The following is a 12333-nucleotide window of genomic DNA, read 5'->3' on the forward strand; positions in this document are numbered from 1 at the left end:
CTCTAACTGTAATCTATTTGTTATATCACACAGTAACGTACAGTCAATTTAATATCCAATTTGCAAGTTCTTCCGGAATTAATCCAGTTACCTCTCCTCCCTTGTAACAAAAAAAAACAAACAAACAACCAATACTGTTGTAACTTCACTGGAAATGTCCAGTTAGCTCTTTTGTAGTCCACCTTGAACTGCAAGGTATAGGCGGAATAGAAGTCCCTAATGTAATGTAATGTAATTTAACAAAATATGCTTGACTGTAATTAGAACGTTTGCTCAGAGACATGAAGGCGAATGTACCGCCTCACCACCCAATATTTTGTTAAATGCCTTTGTTGTTAAGGTGCATACAGAGTGACTCTATTGATGTGGATAGCATGGATGGTGGGCAGTTTGTGCTGAGAGCCTCTAAACCAGTAATAAGGCAGTTTCTTCTCATAATATTAAACCAGTGGCTCTCAACCAGTGTGTCCCTAAGAGATGGGAGGTGTGTCACCAGAAATTTGGTGTGGAAAGCAAGCCTGTGCTTAAGAACATAAGAATAGTTATATTTGGTCAGACCAGTGGTCCATCTAGCCCAGTGTCCTGTCTTCACGGTGGCCAATCCAGGTCACAAGTACCTGGCAAGAACCCAAATAGTAGCAACATTCCATGCTACCGATCCAGGACAAGCAGTGGCCTTCCCCAGGTCTGTCTCAATAGCAGACTATGGACTTTTCCTCCAGGATCTTGTCCAGTCCTTTTTTTGAAACCAGCTATGTTAATCACTCTTACCACACATCCTCTGGCAACCATTACTACCTGCAAGCTGGGAAAACCAGCAATCTTGAAAGTCAGGTTCTTGAAAGCCCTGTCCTATTGTATTTCACCTCCCCTTTCTTTTATTTTAAGCAATGTATCCTTCCCATTTGCCTATATGTATTTCGTTTTGTCTGTACTGTTCTTGCAAAATTGTTCTCCATGATTTTATATTTTCTAACATTTTTTTTAATACTTTGTATAAATTGTAAACCGCATTGCACGTAAAAGCGGTATATCAAGACTTAAATAAACTTGAAACTTGTAACTGGTCCCTATTTCTGCTTCTCCGCTACCCTCAATAATAACTGCTGCCTCCAGCCTCAAATGAACATGTTGCAGCTCTGCAGTTTGCTACATAGTTTCTGAGTATCATATTTGCAGGTTTTTGTGGTGCCTCACAATATCTGCCAGTAGAGTGATTTTGTGTTGCTGTGTTTCTGAGGTGACACCAGAATTTAACATAACATAACATAAGAACATAACATAAGCAGTGCCTCCGCCGGGTCAGACCACAGGTCCATCCTGCCCAGCAGTCCGCTCCCGCGGCGGCCCAAACAGGTCACGACCTGTCAGAATCATCAGAAGGGGCTCCCTTGCCACCTTGGCTTCCCATTTAAGTCCTGCCTTCCTATCGAAGCCCTAGCCCTCCGGTCTTTCACATGCACGACCTGGTTGGTTTTTACTCATTACCTGGTGTTACATCCCAGCACCTCTCTCAGTATCCCACGATCCCTTTATCTCTCAGGAATCCGTCCAATCCCTGTTTGAATCCCTGGACCGTACTCTGCCTGATCACTTCCTCCGGTAATGCATTCCAAGTGTCCACGACCCTCTGGGTGAAAAAAAACTTCCTTGCGTTTGTTTTGAACCTATCTCCCTTCAGTTTCTCAGAATGCCCCCTCGTATTAGCTGTCCCCTTCAGTCTGAAGAATCTGTCCCTATCCACCCTCTCTATGCCCCTCATGATCTTGAAGGTTTCTATCATATCTCCCCTGAGCCTCCTTTTCTCCAGAGAGAAGAGCCTCAGCCTATCCAGCCTCTCGGCGTATGGGAAGTGTTCCAGCCCTCTTACCATTCTCGTTGCTCTCCTTTGGACTCTTTCAAGTACCGCCATGTCCTTCTTGAGGTGCGGCGACCAATACTGAACGCAGTATTCCAGATGTGGGCGCACCATCGCTCGATACAGTGGCATGATGACTTCCTGTGTTCTGGTTGTTATGCCCTTCTTTATGATGCCCAGCATCCTGTTGGCTTTTTTCGAGGCTGCCGCGCACTGTGCAGATGGCTTCAGTGATGCATCCACCAGCATACCCAAGTCTCTCTCGAGTCTGCTGTCTCCCAACAATACCCCCCCCCAATTTGTAGCTGAACAACGGGTTCTTTTTCCCTATATGCATGACCTTGCATTTGTCCACATTGAAGCGCATTTGCCATTTGTTTGCCCAGTCTTCCAGCTTGTCCAGGTCCCTTTGCAGGTCCTCACACTCCTCCCTGGTCATAACTCTGCCGCACAGTTTGGTATCGTCTGCGAATTTTATAACCTCACACTTTACCTCCCTTTCCAGGTCATTGATGAATATATTAAAGAGTAACGGCCCCAGCACCGATCCCTGTGGCACACCGCTCGTGACTCCCCGCCAGTCAGAATATTGACCCTTTACTCCGACCCTCTGCAGTCTACCTGACAACCAGTGCTTGATCCATCTGTGCACATCCCCTCCCACCCCGTGGCTCCACAGCTTCTTAAGTAGCCTTTCATGTGGCACCTTGTCGAAAGCCTTTTGAAAATCGAGGTAAATGATGTCTATGGGCTCCCCATTGTCCACCCGACTGCTTATTCCCTCAAAGAAGTACAGAAGGTTCGTTAGGCATGATCGAACCTTCTGTACTTCTTTGAGGGAATAAGCAGTCGGGTGGACAATGGGGAGCCCATTTGAATATATAATTTGTTTTCTTGTTTGACAAGTGAGAAATCCGGGATTGGAAGCATACAGCTTTTTGATATGAGGCAAATTCATTCTAAACTTATGTTAAACCAGTATGTGACAAGATGGATCGGGATAGGCTGCAGTTAGCTTGGAAGGCGACTCCCAACAGTGGGGTACTTGGGGCTGATTCATGGTGGACTTCTATGGCTTGTGTCCCGTTTGTGGTGGTATGGATCAGGAACAAGAAAGCACTTTTTTTTTTTTACCATATTCATATAGTCTGAGTACAGGTCTTGCCTATCTCAGGGGAGAGGGGGAAAAACATTTTAAAGTAGAACTTAGCAAGTAAAATGAATAATTACTGGATTGTTGATTTAACATTACCTCAAAAATGAATGTGACTGTTGAGCAGACTGGATGGATCACACAAGTCTTTAGCTGCCTTCATCTACTAAGTTTATGTTATAATTAACCAATGAAATATTTAGGCATGCTTTGTTCAGCTGTGAATTTTAGTGTTTGGTGTGTCACATACATGAAAATTGTCAGGTGTGTCAAAATAGAATAAAAATTGGGACCCACTGCACTAAGCTTATCAGTAGACTGACATGGTTGGAGAGGAATCTACTGCAATCTACTTCTAAATGGTATCCCTCAGTGTCGCATCTCCCCCTTGCAATCTGTGCAAAACTCTGCTGCGTGACTCATCTTCTACCAACCTCGCTACGCTCATGTGACCTCTCTCCTTAACTCACTTCACTGGCTCCCTATCTGCCATCGCATACATTTCAAGATCTTATTGCTGACTTACAAGTGTGTTCATTCTGCTGCCCCTCAATATCTCTCATAAGCAGTGGCGTACCTAGGGTATGTGGCATCCGGGGCCCATCATTTTTTTGACACCCCCCCATGTAAAAAAATATTTTTGTAATAACCATGAAACGGAATAAATGGTCAGAATAGAAACAGGCAGTGAAAATTTTCTTTTATTTAACCTCATATATGTAACCATTATTCATAACATAACATAAATTATGTCTGAATTGTCATGACATCAGAAGTACATATGGAGTAGTTGCAGGTGATGCTTGGGATAATTCTGACTGTTTTAGTTCGGTTTTATGTGTTTTTTGAATAGAAGGGTTTTTATTTCTTTTGTGAAGGTTTTGTAATCTGTGGTCGAGGTCAATAGGTTGTAGAGTTGGGGGTCGAGTGTTGCAGCTCGAATGGCTAGGAGGTTGTCAAACTGTTTTTTCTTTTGACGTTTTTGGTTGGAGGGTGTGTGAATGGTGCGTGAGTTCTCCTATGTCTGGTTGAGGTGGATTGAATTATTTAGCTGAAGAAATTAGTTACCCCCCCATTCCACACACATTAATTCTCTTACGTTTTTGTTCCCATTATAAAAAACACTGATAAGTTCCCACAAAAAAATACATTAAAATAAGAAGTGAAAACATAGGCCCCTACAGATGAGAACATAACATAAGAATAGCCTAACTGGGTCAGACCAATGGTCCATCATGCCCAGTAGCCCATTCTCATGGTAGCCAATCCAGGTCACTAGTACCTGGTCAAAACCCAAAGAGTAGCAACATTCCATGCTACCGATCCAGGGCAAGCAGACACATCCCCCATGTCTTAATAACAGACTATGGACTTTTCCTCTAGGAATTTGTCCAAACCTTTCTTAAAACCAGCTACGCTATCTGCTTTTACCATAACTTCTGGCCACTTCATTTTTAAACTTAGATCTTTCCTTCCAAACAGAGACCTTGCTAGATGTCAAATACAGCACAAGGTAACTTCACACAGACTTAGCTGTGCAGGAAATGTGAATCTCCTCATACACCCACCATATAGTGCAAAAATGTGCAAAGATCTGGTTTTTTTCTTTCGCTCACTACATAGCCTAATGCCACACAAGCAGCACTGTTACAAACATATTCTGTAGGTCAATGCTAAGGTTGACAAAGTTTCCTTCCTTGGACCACAAGGAGATACTGACAGACCACTGGAAGAGATCCCAAAACAACTACCCAGGCACAACACCCAAAGACTCACTCAGTGTGCGAACCAGTTGAGTGGAGTGGACTAACTGGGGGGTGGAAATGGGCCTGGAGTTTGCTCAGCAGAATTTCCTAGACCACCTCTTCCTCTCAACACATTGACACGCTGCCACCACCACCACTAGGAACACCTCACTGGGTAGGCCAGCAATGCTTATAAACTTTATAAAACACAATATTATATTTTCTTATAAAGCACATATTTTAACTGAACTCTCTGACATCCTCAGCCTTGCCATTCATAAAAATAGAAGGAAGAAAAGTTCCCATTTCCTGCTGTCTCATGTTCCCGGCCTATACAATATTTTTCTTCTGCAGACCCTTCAAAAGTCTGACCAAATCCTCATTTCACTTGCATTATAAAGTACTGAGGATGCCATCTCTCCCCATTCCCAGGTCCTAAAGTCTAAGACAGTAGTGCAAACTAGTGCTGCCCGATTCAGGAAAAAAATTTGATTGGATTCAGCCTATTGAATTGGTTTTTCAATTCGATTCGATTTTCTTGCCCAATTGGGTGTTTTTTTCAAACATCCTTGTGGGTTTATTTTATAGCTTTTTCACCCCCTTTGGCTTCTAACCACACTTGCGCTGTGGTGTAAACAAAATAAAGAAACAAAAAGGACTTTTCCTCTCTGTTAAATCCTAGCTCATGTTTGCGGTCTAACACCAGCTCTGGCAGAATACATGTTTCAAATCTGACATATTGTAATCACAAAACAGAAAATAAAATTAGTTTTTCTACCTTTTGTTGTCTGGTTATTTTTCAAATCTTGTTGGTCCAAGGCTCTGGTTGTCTTCTGATAACTTGCTTGCCAGGGTCTCCTTCTTTCTTCTTTTTGCATGCTAACCATCCATCTGCCATCTCTGTCCTCCCCTTCCGTTTCCCTTCCCTTCCTGGCATCTTTCCGTTTCCCTTCCCTCCCTGGCATCTTTCCTTTTTTTCATCTCCCTCCACAGATCCTCTGATGTCAGAGGAGAGGTGAGACCGCGGCGGAGGAAACAGCACTGAAGCAGCGCAAAGATCGCTGGCATCGCGATCTTGCTGCAGTCTGCTTCTATACGGTAAATGGTGCGGGGAGGCCAGGGGGGAAACGAGATGCTGGGGGGAGGAAGCTGGACGCCAGGGGGGAGAACCAGACACCAGGGGGGGAACTGGACGCCAATGACTCCAAAGCCGGGAGCACTCCTCTCATGGCTTGCACCCAGGGCGGACCCCCTCTTGGTACGCCACTGCTCATAAGAACATAAGAATTGCCGCTGCTGGGTCAGACCAGTTGTCCATCGTGCCCAGCAGTCCGCTCCCACAGTGGCCCCCAGGTCAACCAGTGCCCTAAACGAGACCAGCCCTACCTGCGTACGTTCTAGTTCCGCAGGAACTGGTCTAACTTTGTCTTGAATCCCTGGAGGGTGTTTTCCCCTACAACAGCCTCCGGAAGAGCGTTCCAATTTTTCACCACTCTCTGGGTGAAAAAGAACTTCCTTAAGTTTGTACGGAATCTATCTCCTTTTAACTTTAGAGAGTGCCCTCTCATTCTCCCTACCTTGGAGAGGGTGAACTATCTGTCTTTATCTACTAAGTCTATTCCCTTTATTATCTTTAAGGTTTCAATCATGTCCCCTCTCATTCTCCTCTTTTCAAGGGAGAAGAGGCCCAGTTTTTCTAATCTCTCACTGTATGACAACTCCTCCAGCCCCTTAACCATTTTAGTCGCTCTTCTCTGGACCCTTTCGAGTAGTACTGTGTCCTTCTTCAAGTACGGCGACCAGTGCTGGACGCAGTATTCTAGGTGAGGGCGTATCTTGGCCCGGTACAGCGGCATGATAACCTTCTCCGATCTGTTCATGATCCCCTTCTTAATCATTCCAAAAATTCTGTTTGCCCTTTTTGCCGCTGCTGCGCATTGCGCAGACGGCTTCATCAACTTGTCGACCAGTATTCCCAAGTCTCTTTCCTGGGGTGTCTCTCCAAGTACTGCACCAGACATCCTGTATTCGTGTACAAGATTTTTGTTACCAACATGCATCACCTTACACTTGTCCACGTTAAACTTCATTTGCTATGTCGCAGCCCATTTCTCGAGCATGTTTATGTCCTATTGCAGGACTTCGCAATCCTCCTGCGTCTTTACTACTCTGAATAACTTCGTATCATCTGCAAATTTAATCACCTTGCTTGTCGTTCCAATTTCCAGGTCGTTTATAAATATGTTGAAGAGCACAGGCCCAAGCACTGAACCCTGTGGCACTCCACTTGTGACGCTTTTCCAGTCCAAGTATTGTCCATTTACCCCCACTCTCTGTTTCCTATCTGCCAACTAGTTTTTAATCCACGAGTATTTTACCCTTGATTCCATGGCTCACAATTTTTCAAAGTAATCGTTCATGTGGGACCTTGTTGAACGCCTTCTGAAAATCCAGATATACAGTGTCGACCGGGTCACTTTTGTCTATCTGCCTGTTAACTCCCTCGAAAAAGTGCAACAAGTTTGTCAAGCAAGATCTTCCTTTGCTGAAGCCATGCTGGCTGATTCTCATCAGATTGTGTCCGTCAAGGTGGTCAACGATGCGATCCTTTATCAGCGCCTCTACCATCTTTCCCGGTACCGAGGTCAGACTCACCGGCCTGTAGTTTCTCGGATCTTCCTTCGAACCTTTTATTGAAGATTGGCGTAACATTCGCCACTTTCCAGTCTTCCGGAATCCTGCCCAATTTGATCAACAGATTGGCTATTAGTTCAGCAATAACCCCTTTCAGTTCCTTGATTACCCTCGGATGGATGTCATCCAATCCCGGGGATTTATCGCTCTTGAGCCTATCAGTCTGCCTCTTCTAGACTGACCATCAACACAGTCAATTTCCCGTCTTCGTTTCTGAGGTATAGCCTGTCAGGCTCTGGTATGTTGCGTATATCCTCTTCTGTAAATACAGTTGCAAAAAACGTGTTCAGTTTGTCGGCTATGGCTTTGTCCTCCTTTAGCACTCCCTTTATTCCATGGTCATCCAACGGACCCACCGCTTCCTTTGCACGTCGTTTCCCCTTAATATATCGAAAGACAAGCTTAAAGTTTTTCACCTCCTTGGCAATTTTTCCTTGTAGTCCCTTTTGGCCTCTCTTACCGCCTTATGGCACCTGCATTGATGTTGCTTGTGCTTTTTCTAGTTTTCGTCCATTTTTGACCTTTTCCATACTTTAAAAGAAATCTTCTTGTTTCTGATTGCTTCTTTCACTGCTACAGTGAGCCACGCCGGTTCCTTTTTCTTTTTCCTCATGGATCCCTTGTTGTTACGCGGTATCTCCTCGCTTCTCTCTCCTTATACACCTCCCAGAGAGCACCGTTTCTCAGATAAGTCACTCAACATTACTCTTCTCCTCCACTTCCAGTTCCAGACTTCGTTCCTTTCATCTAGCTGCCCACTATGCCTGGAATAAATTACCCGAGTTTGTCCATCAGGCCCCTTCCCTTGTTTAAAAGCAGACTGAAAACCCACCTTTTTGATATAGCTTTCAATCCTTAATCTTACTCCTCTGCCCTCCAACTCAGCCAGCTGATTAACTGTTCCCCTTAACTGTATCCATGACATCTTGTTTGTCTGTCTTGCCTGTTTAGATTGTAAGCTCTGTCAAGCAGGGACTGTTTTCTTACTCTTTGTGACTCTGCACAGTGCTGCATGTGTCTGGTAGCGCTATAGAAATAATTAATAGTAGTAGTAGTAGTAGATGATAGGGGAATGGGCAATGAGATGGCAGATGAAGTTCAATGTTGAGAAATGTAAAGTAGTACATGTGGGAAACAGAAACCCGAGGTACAACTATATGATGGGAGGGATGTTTTTAAATGAGAGTACCCAAGAAAGGGACCTGGGGGTGATGGTGGACCTGACAATGAAGCCGACGGCACAGTGCGCAGCGGCTGCTAAGAAGGCAAATAGAATGCTAGGCATCATCAAAAAGGGTATTACAACTAGAGAGTTGCGCGGGGACAGAAATCCCACCCGTCCCCGCCAAAGTCCCACCCGTCCCCACCCGTCCCCGTGAGGAATCCCACCCGTCCCCGTGAGGAATCCCTCCGTCCCCACCCGTCCCCGCGAGGAATCCCCTCCGTCCCCACCCGTCCCCGCGAGGAATCCCCTCCGTCCCCGCCCGTCCATATAAACTTCAGAAATAGTTATTTCATTTAATTATGCTACTGAATTAAAGGCTCTGGTAGAAACCATTTACAAATAAGCAAAAAGACTTTATTAATTTGAAAATATTAATTGGGAAGAATACATACTTTACAAATGGGTTTCTACCAGAGCCTCTAATGTTTATAAATTTTTATCAACACAACTAATATACTACTTTATCCTGAAGCAAAATAAAAATAAAGAAATATAATTCTTTTCCTACCTTTGTTGCCTGGTTTCTGCTTTCCTCATGTTCTCATTCAATTCCTTCCATCCACTGTCTCTCTTCCTTCTGCATCTTCCATTTGCTCTGTTACTGTGCCTCTCCCTTTCTTCCCCCTTCCAAATTGGTCTGGCACCCAACTTCTTCTCTCCGCTCCCCCCATAGTCTGGCATCTGTCTTCTTCCCTGCCAGCATCTTCTCCCTACTCTCTCTTCCCCATTTCCTTTCAGCGTCCTTCTCCCCCCATCTTTCCCATGTCCTGTCAGCGTCCTTCTCCCCCCTCTGTCTTCCACATGTGCTTTCAGTGTCCTTCTCCCCCCTCTGCTTCCCCATGTCCTTTCAGCGTCCTTCTCCCTCTCTGTCTTCCCCATGGCCTTTCAGCATCCTTCTCCACCACCCCCCCCGTCTTCCCCATGTCCTTTCAGCGTCCTTCTCCACCCCTTTGTCTTCCCCATGTGCTTTCAGCATCCTTCTCCCCCCTCTGTCTTCCACAAGTGCTTTCAGAGTCCTTTCCCCCCCCGCCCTTCCCATGGCCTTTCAGCGTCCTTCTCCACCCCTTTATCTTCCCCATGTCCTTTCAGCGTCCTTCTCCACCCCTTTGTCTTCCCCATGTGCTTTCAGCATCCTTCTCCCCCCTCTGTCTTCCACAAGTGCTTTCAGAGACCTTCCCCCCCCCGCCCTTCCCATGGCCTTTCAGCGTCCTTCTCCACCCCTTTGTATTCCCCCATGTGCTTTCAGCGTCCTTCTCCCTCCTCTGTCTTCAAGTGCTTTCAGCGTCCTTCTCCCCCCCTCCTTCTCTACCGCCTCGGGTGCAGCACAGCCGGCCAGGTCCCCTTACTTTTGTGGCACTTCCCCGACCGACTGACAACAGCCCCGGTCCGACAAACCTCCCTGCCCTTAACTGCAAATCTAAATTACCTTATTACAGCTGCTGTAAGAAGATAATTTAGATTCGCGGCTACAGGGCAGGGAGGATTGTCGGACCGGGGCTGTTGTCGGTCGGTCGGGGAAGTGCCACAAAAGTAAGGGGACCTGGCCGGCTGTGCTGCAACCGGGGCGGGGTGTGGCGGGGCGGACCGCCCCATCCCTTGGTAGCCACTCGAACCGCGAGGCTACTCTCCTCCTTACCTGCACTGCCTGCAGCACAGAGCCAAACGGAAGTCTTCCCGACTCAGTCGCGCGGCTCTTCTCTCTACCTTCTCTGCTTGCAGCACAGAGCCGAACGGAAGTCTTCCCGACGTCAGCGCTGACGTCGGAGGGAGGGAGGGCTTTGTTTAAGCCCTCCCTCCCCTCCGACGTCAGCGCTGACGTGGGGAAGACTTCAGTTCGGCTCTGTGCTGCAAGCAGAGAAGGTAGAGAAAAGAGCCGCGCGACTGAGTACATCCAGCCCCGCAGGAACCCCGCGACCCTCGGAGGCGTCCCCACGGGATCCCCGCGACCCTAGGGGGCGTCCCCACGGGATCCCCGCGACCCTAGGGGCGTCCCCACGGGATCCCCGTGACCCAAAGGGGGAACCCGCGGGTCCCGCGGGATCCCCGTCGTCCCCATTCCCGTGCAGCTCTCTAATTACAACCAGAACGAAATAAGTTATCTTGCCATTGTATCGAGCGATGGTGCGTCCGCATCTGGAGTACTGCGTCCAATATTGGTCGCCGTACCTTAAGAAGGATATGGCAATACTCGAGAGGGTTCAGAGGAGAGCGACGCGTCTGATAAAAGGGATGGAAAACCTTTCATACGCTGAGAGATTGGAGAAACTGGGACTCTTTTCCCTGGAGAAGAGAAGACTTAGAGGGGATATGATAGAGACTTACAAGATCATGAAGGGCATAGAGAGAGTAGAGAGGGACAGATTCTTCAAACTTTCAAATAATAAAAGAACAAGAGGACATTCGGAAAAGTTGAAAGGGGACAGATTCAAAACGAATGCTAGGAAGTTCTTCTTTACCCAGCGTGTGGTGGACACCTGGAATGCGCTTCCAGAGGGCGTAATAGGGCAGAGTACGGTACTGGGGTTCAAGAGGGAATTGGACAATTTCCTGCTGGAAAAGGGGATAGAGGGGTACAGATAGAGGATTACTGCACAGGTCCTAGACCTGTTGGGCCACCGCGTGAGCGGACTGCTGGGCACGATGGACCTCAGGTCTGACCCAGTAGAGGCATTTCTTATGTTCTTAAGATGCAAGAGTTAGTAGACTGGAGATTGCTAAAGGGGTTGGTAGCAGGTGGATGAAACTGTAGAGAAGGGTGAATGTTATTGGGGGAAGGGGAACAGAGGTTTAAAAGCCCAAGAGAGAGCAGATGGAAGGATGGATTAGTTCAAGGTAGTTGCCATGTTGGTGAGTTGGAGAAGTAGATCATAGTGCTATTAAAACAAGGAAGTTGAGATAGGTTGTTTTTTAGTATAAGAGTCGAAGGGGTTCATCAGAAAAGAATCTGGCCATAGATAGTTTCCCTTCTGTGGTGTTACTACTACAGTTCCACTATAACACAGATGTGCTGATATTGTAGTATAGATAACGTGACCATTTATTTTTTCCCCTCAAAATGGGACAGGGACCCCCCTGGATCCCTTTAAATGTAGTGCAAAATATAGACTGCAGATATAACTTCTCAAAACTGACACATTTTGATCAATAAATTGAAAATAAAATAATTTTTCCTACCTTTGTTGTCTGGTGATTTCATGAGTCTCTGGTTGCACTTCCTTCTGACTGTGCATCCTTTTATTCTTTCATTTCTTTCTTTCTGTCTTTATTTCTCTCTCCCTGCCTCCCCTTTCTTTCTGTCTCTCTCCCTGACCCCCTTTCTTTCTGTCTTTCTTTCCTTCTCCCTGCCCCCCCCCAAGGCGCCGCTGCCAATTTCTCCAAGCTGCCAATACAGCAGCAGCAGGCTAGGTGCATGCAACAACTGCACAAGTCTCCTCCCCCCCCCTACATCAATTCTGACATCTGAGAGGAAGTTCTGGGCCAGCCAGGCAGTGATTGGCTGGCCTGGAACTTCCTCTCTGATGTCAGAATTGACCAGGGGGGAAGGCTTGTGCAGTCACTGCACATACCTGATCTGTTGCTGCGTCAGCGTTGGGGAAGCAGGGCTCTCTCTCTATAACCTCCCACCCACCCAAAAAAATCCCGGGCTCTGCGATCGCCT

General features: G+C 46.6%; 1 protein-coding gene across 5 annotated transcripts in view; it reads left to right on the plus strand.

The window, feature by feature from the left end:
• SMARCC2 (SWI/SNF related, matrix associated, actin dependent regulator of chromatin subfamily c member 2) overlaps positions 1–12333 on the plus strand; it is a 151407-nt gene that overhangs the window by 10467 nt on the left and 128607 nt on the right. The window lies entirely within an intron of this gene.

This window comes from Geotrypetes seraphini, chromosome 3 (assembly GCF_902459505.1).
Source record: "Geotrypetes seraphini chromosome 3, aGeoSer1.1, whole genome shotgun sequence".
NCBI lineage: Eukaryota > Metazoa > Chordata > Amphibia > Gymnophiona > Dermophiidae > Geotrypetes > Geotrypetes seraphini.